The sequence below is a fragment of the Cupressus sempervirens genome, chromosome 3 (assembly GCF_028749045.1).
Source record: "Cupressus sempervirens isolate cs-2001-9-10 chromosome 3, ASM2874904v1, whole genome shotgun sequence".
Classification (NCBI taxonomy): Eukaryota; Viridiplantae; Streptophyta; class Pinopsida; order Cupressales; family Cupressaceae; genus Cupressus; species Cupressus sempervirens.
This window is the reverse complement of record NC_143120.1, coordinates 737,384,433-737,394,728: the sequence shown is the minus strand read 5'-3', so window position 1 is coordinate 737,394,728 and position 10,296 is coordinate 737,384,433.

Below are 10,296 nucleotides of genomic sequence, written 5' to 3'. Positions count from 1 at the left end.
GTGATAAATGCGATGACACTTTCCCACTTACATAGTAAGTTCCTACATGTCATTGTGTGCCTCTGGGAAGTAGATGTCAGTTTCGTGATTGGAACCTTTGAGTTTGTATACTTTTAGGATTCCTGGACTATAAAGATTTGTGCTATGTGTTATGGATAGCCTGTTTGGGACTTGAGATTATCTCCTCAGCATGGTGGGAGTGGACCACTTAGGTACCACGTGGTCGAGTGGTAGTGTATTTTCCACTCTTATCATTTGAGATTCATTGAGACATCGTGGCTGATGCGTCCTTCATGATGGTGGATATGTATCCTTTCATTGATGATTAGCATATGTTAGATGATGTTATCTTATGCTTATATTTGCATGTTAGATTTCTTTCTACATATGATGTTATATATGTTAGGAGTGACATTCCTACTATGTTAAAATCGATGATCTCTTCAGTGATTTGGGATGTTACGCATGGAGGGATGGCTAGGGCCCATGATGGTCTAATGATGCTATTAACGGTTGGGAAGAACCGTGCACTTAGTTAGTTATGTTTGATCTTACAATGGATGTATATGTATTCTATGATGATGTATCATGTGTATCATGTGATTGTCTTTGATGTATCATGGATTAGAATAGGATGATGTACCTTATTTCACATATGTATATTCTTTTAAGCCTTCATACCCTGTGACATGTACAGTGGATGATTGAGCATTTGGAAATGTAATGTATGAACATTGGACTTATCATTATTATTTCATGTGGATGTTGTACTAGATGGACTCATGTATGTTAGTTAATTTAGATGTAACTCAACGTTAAGAGATTCTTAAAGAATGTAATCTGTTATGTATGTTATGTTTACTTTTCAGATGGACATTGCTATTGCTTCCGTTATTGTGAATAAGTTATGTATGGTATTTACTTTCATGTAAAAAAGAAAAAGAAAAAAAAAATGTTACCAAACTCAGTGAAACTCTAGGTTAATTCTTTGGATCCCTTGGCGGGGCGTTACACCCTTGCTATTTTGCTCCAACTGACCAAATCTTTGTATGCCCCCTCAGTTTCACCTTTGTTAACTTGACTTTATTAGTATCATCAGTGTCTTCATACTCAATGTACGTCTCCAATTCATTGGTCCAATCGATCAGCTCCTCTGGGTTAAAATTTCCCTAAAATGTGAGAACTTCAAACTTAGGTCTTTTTCCAATCTTGGAAATGGCCCTAAAAAGAATTTCTTCCTCCAGGTTTAAAGCTGCCTTTGCTTTGACATTTTCTTCTACTTCATCCTTATCCTTGCTTTCATCTCTTATGGGAAGATTTATTCCTCTACGTATTTGTTCTTCCAATGCTTACATTTGTCTTTGGAGGTCTCTAAAACCCTCAGGTGTAATACTTATAGCTCTTTTGACATGCTCTCTTTGTGGAGGCATTTTTATACTTTTGTTGAAACCCTAGTGCAAATTGTCTCACAATCGACGATCTATCTACATGCTTAGCCCAAACCATGGCCCTGTTGTGAACTGTGTCATAGTTAGTGATCTGTCCACACACTTAAGAACTCTAGCTCTGATACCACTTGATGAAGGGCCCTCCCTTAAATACCATAAACCATAATAGAAATAAAGAAACAACAACAAATGCGAGAATAAAATATGGACTTATTATTTGCATCGTAAATGCAAAATTACATAATTTGCAAGTACAATATGCTAACCCACATGGGCACCTTCATTACATTAATTTTCAAGACTAAACTATGAACTGCCACCTAGAGTTTTTGTAGACAATGTTCACATCTTTCTTAAATAGGCAATTTTATGCCACCCAAGAAGGTTCTAAACATTGGAACTTAATATATAGGGTCGACAAACCCTAACAATACATATAGAGTTGGCCAAATACATTTTTGACAATTATTTTAGAAATTTCAGGTACCCCAACTTTGGAAGGCCATAACTTTCGAACCGTTGCTTCGATTGTCTATTGTAATCACTTTTTGAAAATGCCAACTCAAGACCTACAAGCTTAGAGACACTCAAGTGCCTTTTCATTAACTTTTCAAACCTCATCCAGGCACTCTAAGTCCTCCAACAATGAGCCTAGAGATTTTTCTCCTAAAAATCTGTAATAACTTCTCTAATACTTAAGCTGGAGCAATGAGATTTTAATGGTACGCTTATAACTCTAAAACGAACCTTCATGTATAAAATGAGAACATTTCGAGCTCGTATGACAAACTTACTAAAAATAATATGCTCCCAGAAATAGTAACCACCCTATATACTAGTCCTTATTAAAATAGAAAAGACTGGAAAACAAAAATATTTTTGGGTGATGAAAAGTTGCTCTTACACCCAAAATTCTCTTGCATCAATTATTAATGTAAACAAAATCTGGAACAAAAACTCATGAATTCTTCATAATAAATTTATTAAAATTAAATTAATTAATATACTTATAAGGGTGATCTCATAATAATGAGTGCCACTTTTTGACCAATTTTGACACTGAAATCAACTTTTTTGAAACAAACCTCACATTCGAGTGACTATATCTCTAAAACTATGAATAATTTAAAGATGGCTTAAACTAGTGATTTCTAGTACTCTGTTCCTATTTTGTAACATTAAAAAGAAAAATTAAGTCAATTTTTTTCTTCTCCTTTGAAAAGTGGTTCATATGAAAAATCAAATTTTTTAAAGAGTGACAAGCATAACTTTTTTTTTCTAGAAATGATAATGAGGCAATTCTTTCGATATTGGCTTTGTAACATCAATATCTAGAGGATGCATTTGGTTTGATCCAATTTGGTTGAATATTATATAGTTTATGAAGTTTTGAAGTGACATCAATTGTAATTTAGACATACATTCATTTTGACAAGGATAACTTGAACTCAATATATCATAAATTTTGTTTTCTTTTTTCTTTAGAAAGTTATCTTAGTAACCTATTTCCGAGAGATTTTTCGAAAAAAAATTGACCAAATTTAGGATTTTTCCCAAAGTATTGAAGTCAGCCGATGTTTAATCGTTAATCAACCTATAATGAGTTAAGCTCATAATTGAAAGTCTAAATGAATATAATACATATTAAAATTATAGTCATTGGAAAGCTTTCTCCGAATAGCACAATTTGAAATTTTTTAATTTGCAGTAGGAGAACATTTGATCTCATTTTTTAGAGTCAAAACAACATTTAAAATTTTTTTTATAGGAAAATAACAAAGTTTTCTTAAAAATCATGTGTTCGGATGAATATAGTGTTCACATGGACATATTGTATATGTTCACATGAACACATGTAGGCGAACATGTGTGCCAAAAAAATTAGTGACCAAAATTTTGTTTTCGTATGTTCACACACATGAAAAAAATCTACTTTCGTGTGAACATGTAGAAAAAGTTAGTAATGACATCACTTTCTCATTCAGGACAATTTTTTGAATGTGAAAGCTAATTTTATATAGTAAATGCGATTTTTTAAGGTAGCAACAACTTTTAAATTTTTATGATTTTTTTTTTTAATGGGAAACAATACAGGAAGACAAAGAAAACATGCAAGGAAGAGATCTCACTAAATGGAACAAAAAAATCTTCACAAAACTTTGGCACGTTATCATCAAAATAAACACGGTGTGTGTGTGTGTGTGTGTGTGTGTGTGTGGGTGTAATTTATTTATTTTCATGGTTTTGAATTTAATTATGTATCAACATTTTTTATTAATATAATTTGATTCATTTCAAAATGTGTTGTAAACAATCAACAAGGTGAAGGTGAAGAAAAGGTTGAAGGAGCCTCAACACAAGTAGAAGTGCATATGGGAGAAGGGTCAAGATTGGTCCCTACAAAATCTCAAACAATGAATGTTGAAGAAGGTTCAAGATCACTCCCTACAAAAGTTCAAGTAACAGAAGTAGGTGAAGGGTTAGAATATTTCCTTGCAAAATCTCAAATAGTGAATATTGCAGAAGGCTCAAGATCTCTCCCTGTAGAAATTCAAGTAACAGAAGTTAGAGAAGGGTTAGGATTAGGTGCTCCTACTAGTATGGATGAACTCTTAAATATTTCTCAATCTATAATGAATGACATTTCTTATAAAAATTTAGATCATTTACTTAAAATAGATGTAGATAAATTGAGAATACTTGCAGCTTCTGTTCAACCCTTAAGTTTGTCTAAGAAAAGGTCAATGAATAAGAAAATAAGAGAAATGATGACTAAATTTGATAACATTGAAATACTTGAATAAACTTAGTTGCTTTCACTTTTTCTTATATAGAAGAAGTTGCAAGAGGCATTAAAATTGTTAGGTGTAGACACAACATCAAAGAAGAGAAGATTTTCTAGCATGCAAACTGATGTAATTGAAAATGCTAAACAAGGTTTGAGAAATATAGGAAAGCGGTCTGGAACCAAAGATAAGTCCATGACAAAAAATGTGATATTGATATCCATTGTAAATAAGAATATGACCCAAAATAGACAGATTTCTTCAATTTCATTTGAAATGGGTTTTAGTAGGAAAATAATGAGAGAATATGTTAAAAGAAAATTAATTTTAGATAATATTACTATGGAAGGAAATTGGGAAATAATGTTAGAGCACCTCATTCTAATAGGATTGATGAGGGATTTCAAAAATTAGTCATATCATTTTGGATTGATAACACTCATTCATCATCAAATAGTAGAGATGTTATCAGGCATATGATTGCATCTAATCAATGTGAACATCATACAAAATATTGGTTGGACACAACACATCATGAGTTATATGTGTCATTTTGTAATGAACATTCTAATGTAAAAATTGGACAAATATTGTTTGAAATATTGAAGCCATACTTTGTGAGGTCAAACAAAGTGTTTGAAACTTGTTGTTTTCATTATACACTAGTACAAAAACAACAATACATGACTAAAAAAACCACTAAAAATTATATATATGTGACTAAAAGTAGTCAAGTGACTAATAGTAGTTAATATCCAGTCATTTATAACACTACTAAATATACTACTAAGCAATTTTAGTCACTGATTTTGATCTTAGTAATAACTCCCATTTCCATTGTGGAGTACTAAAGAACACAAACTAAAGGCATTATAAAAGGGTTTGTAGAACATTTATGCCCCTCAGCAAGCGTCTTTATAATAGAAAGTGTAAAACTTATGATTGAATTAGTTGAGCTTGTCTCAAGTGATATTTGAGGTGCAGTAGCTGCTAAAAGATGTTTCTCTATCAATTCTTCAACCTTGGAATAATATCTTAATATCCTATGTTGTATTCATGGCATCTATGGGAAATGCATCAAACACAATTTTTAATAGTGTGCAAAATGACTTCCCTACATCCAATAGCTGGTTATTAAAACAAGGCTTGAGTAATTGCAAAACAACAGTAAAAGATAACTATAAGTAAATAACATTCAAATTAAAGTTTAATGTATAGAAAGTATGTAGTTTCAAAATATTTTATTTGTTTGCACATAGTTGAGTTATCCACAACACATTGTTTTGAATGAATAGATGTGGTTTCTTTTATAACACTGTATACTTGACATCAAGGCCTTGCGTTAAAGCTATTGAGGGATCTTTGCTTTGCCTCGAAGGTTGTAAGCTATTGAGTAATTTTTCCAAATAATTGTAATATATATTAGCAGTAGGTCAAGCTTCTAATGCCTAAGATAGGAGCTATAATTAAACCACCATTACATTTTTGTGATGTTTCTTTATCAAAAGATCATAGGATGTATGCCCATACACTATTTTTTTAGTTTTTTTGCATCATAAAATTTCTCAAGTTTCTACAGATTTGAGCATTCTTGGTGTTGACCTTCTTTTCAGTTTTATCTTCACCATGTGTTCCACTATGAACTTTTACAACAATCTTGGTGTTGTAGGTGTTGTAAATTAAATGTTTAGCATAATTTTTTGGTAAGTGCTTAGCATCCATTGCAAGCATAGTTAAGCATGATTTAAAGAGTTGATGGTGATCATGAACAATTTATTTGCATATGTTAAAAATAATCTTTCTTGAGAATCTTATTTGGCGAAAACCTCTTTATTTGTTCAAACATGTAAGCTTGCATAGATCAAAACCTTATATCAAAGATGGTGAAATAAGTTTTACTTGCATATTTCCAATCAGATGTGTAAATAATACCAAACCAACAATGAAAATAACAATCACAAATGAGTTCTCCCAGATATATGTGTTGGTTACAAGATTTTCCCCATTGAACTACAAGAACATGGAACACACACAATTAGATCCTATATCCTATTTTAAAATACAATGAATGTGATATTTCAAAGTGACAACTAACATGTATGACATACCAGTGTAGAATTTCTCCTTCAATGTGTCATTCTCTATTAAATCAGCTAGACTTTGGCCATTCAAAAAAATAAATGCAAAGCAAATCAAACTAAAAGCTAGTTTTTAAGTTTGATTAGCATAAAACTCAAACTCGAACTATTTATGAGGTGAAAGTGTTAACCACTAACTCTACACTGCAAGATTAAACTAGTATTATTAATAGAAATAGTTATAGTGACCATAATAAATACCACAAAAGCATATATTTTCATATAGGTAATATCCTTACAATTATTCAGTATAGCAAGGCTCAAAATCAGCATACCTTCTCTGACATGACATGACTATTCATTCCCATTGCCACATTTCCATGCATATGCAACCTATTGTGGTGAGAGAAAGAAGTCATTGCTTTTCATTGCACAAAATAGTGAAATGTGTTGAATGCATCAGTCTACCACTTAGTATATTGTTTTCTTTGGACATTCTACTGATCTTCTAATTTCAGCACATTTAACTCCTAGTTCTTCTTACTCAATTACCAACGACAACTATGAAATAGGAAGGTAGGTTTTGTTAGGATGGATAGTGAAAATTTCAGCATAAATCTGATTATAGTAGCACTTGGAGGCTTCTATTTTTTCCTAATGTATAGGTCTTTGAACACATTATCTAGTTTTCAAGCCTGGATGGGAAGATAATTGAATTCTATTGGCATAATCTTTTGTAAAACATTACTACTATATGCACTCCATTTGAATTTGATTTCTGCACTAATTATACCTAACTATACCTTACTATTTGATATTTGAATTTGATTGCGTGTGATGTTTTTCATGGGGAAACTCACACACAATCAAATTTAGAAACAACAACTTACAAACTATAATGATTTGCATATATCGCTCTAAGGAGTAATAGGGTAACTAAAGAATAAGAAATAATACTATGGAAAAGTTCATTTTTTATTTTGCATTTGTATAAATATTCATGTCATATTTTAAAAACTAATTTATGAAAAAGCACAATGCAAATTTTTTTTTAGAGTTTACAAGCTCTGGTCTAGTATATATTCTGCACCTTTTTGTTCTTTGATTTTGTTGTTGATGCTTCTCGATAGAAAGTGGACATGGGTGTAGCTTTGAAGGGATCATTTTCTATAGTTGTTTTATTTCAACTTCCATTTCCTCCTGTAATAAATGTGTAACAAAGATAAGTTTTAGTGAGCCTTATGCACACAATATCAAGTTACAAAATTTATAGGGAACAATACTATTTAGATCATTAGGTAAGAAAATAAAACAACAATATATGCAGCTTACCACAATTCTATAAAAATAGGGATGCTAGATATTGATTTGAATGAATATATTATAATTTTCATAGAATCACAATAATGGTATACCTTTTTTTTGCTTGAATTTGGTTCATCTCAACATCCTTACATCTTTTCTCCCACTATCATACAAAACTACAATAAACAAAAATGTTGTAATACAAACATTAAGAAACTATGGAGACTGAATAGAAATGTTAAAAACGATGAAAGGGGATAGAAACTGAACATTCTTAATTTTGGCTGACCCTAGTTTTTGTAATATACTTTCAACCATTAACTTCATTAAGCATAATGCCAACAAATCCAAAGTATTTTCTTGGTGCCATGTTAGCACACACAAGGAATAAGCATACTGTATACGATATTGACTATGGTAGAAGAAAAAGAGCAAGGTAGCATAGAACAAGCAGAACCAGTACAACAACCAAAAGCACTAGCACACCTAAAAGCACCTACACCCACATTTGTCAATTTTCCAGATGCACTGGTATCTTAGATGGAAATAGTCAAGAATTAAAGACATAAATGGAAGTTACTTTAAAATAACTAAAGAACTTATACAATAGAAAGTTTCTAAAAGCTAACTAAACAACTTAAATGACCATGATAAGCTAAATATTACAATGTTACTTTAATAGCATTTTGGAGTTCTCCAACTTTCAAGCTTCTTTCATAGTTCCAACTTACTACACTAGTAAAATACCAGCTACTTGTGCTCTTGGAGTCCTTTTGTAGCTCAATGTTATATCTATTTACTACATCTCTCTTTTACCCTACTCAGGTAACATACCCAAGTGAGTCTTTACTGAGAAATAACACTCTTGTTGTCATGAGAAAGAACAATAGCAATTTGTTTTCTTTTGAATGCACTCTCATTAGTTCTTGTTCCTATATTAGGCATATTCCACCGTGGAACCAATCTCTAAGAGGAGTTTGATATGGATATGAAGTCAACATCATCAACTTCACTATTGAACTGGTTATTGTTAATGATTATTGTATTCATTTTAAATTTATCTGTGGGAATTAAAGCTAGAATTGGGATCCTAAAAATCAATCCAAATATCTCCACAACCTAATTTTTGTGGTTCTTTTGAAGCTGTATTAATGTTACTTAATATTCCATATGTGAGGAGATATCCATTGAATAATCTATTTCTTTGTTCCCTCTCCATTTAATGATAATCTACATACTATTACCATGTTTTCACTTCTCTCATTTTAAATGCATTTGTTGTTTTCATGACAAAAAATTTAAAAAGTTACACAACACTCTTGGGCCCTTACATGTAAAGTTCTAGTTTCCTGATATTTGTACATAAGTGGCCCTATTTTTAGCTGTTCTACTAAGATTTAGTTGTCTTTTCTATACTTAATGTTGCATAGAAATAGAGGAGGGAGAAGAAGATGATGAAGTCAACAACCTCTTCAAATCTGGGAAGAAGAGAAATAAGGGTGTTGACCATACGCTTGAAGAAGCTACAATGCTTGTTGAGTAGTTCATGGCTAAGCTTGAAGTTGTTGCTGAAAAAGATGTTGAACTCAATCATAAATCTAAACCTTTTATTAATAAACTAAAAATGTTACCTGTGCTAACAAAGGTTCTTTCCAAGTAAGATAATTGCCCGTATGGGCATGACAACAGATCAAGCATTTATTTTGCTTTTTTTTTTGCTTGCTACTCATCAAGTATGTCTTTCGAGCTTATTTGGCTACCATTTTATCTTCTTCTCTTTGTTCTTAATCTACATCAATGTGTTAGATTCTAGCACCCAGAGTTGAACCTTTGCTCCAGGTTTCGCATATTCCATGTTGGTAAAATGGGCATTTTATTTTTAGTCCTCCTTTTCTTGTTTTATTATCAAAGTTTGTAAATAATGGTTCCATGACACACCATTTTTTGTTTATCTTATTTATTTGGCAATTCTAAAAAGTAAAAACATATAAACCCTTGCTTGACTGTGACATATCAAAGAAAAACCAACCCTACAACCCTCCTCATCATTGGGAGCTTTGGAACTTTGGTAGACTATTGTAAGATGACAAAAGCTTATCATCAGATCATTAAAGCCAAAGCTTCTTTGTGAGGTTGGAGATTAGACAAGCTTTGTCTTGCTGAGTTGTTCATTTATCCTACTATAATACGTATACATTTGTGAATTTTTCAATATTCCCATCTATTTTCCTTTTGGAATTATTATGGGCTGGATCATTGGCAACAAGTAGCAATTTCCATACTTCTTTTCATAGTATCATTCCATCCTTGCAAACTCATGGAAATTCCTTTTGTTTTTGCTCTTACAAACTAAGAATAGGGTTGCTAGCTTCTATCTTTAGATGATGGCTTCATGATCTATTTCTAATTTTTTGTGATAACTAGAGGTTTTCATCATTTAAAAAACTCTCTAAGATAAAAATTCTTTTCTCTTTATTTTGAAGACCATTTCTTTCCTTGACTGTCACTCTATATTGTTTGCTTCATACAACTAGCCGCGAGATTCTTGTGGTGATTTTGGTTGTTATTGTCATGTCCTAGCCACTATGATTTTTCATTTCCATAAGAATCCTACAATTTTGGTGATGCCATTTAATGCTCATCTACCACTACCTACGAGCTCTATTTAGCCATGTAATG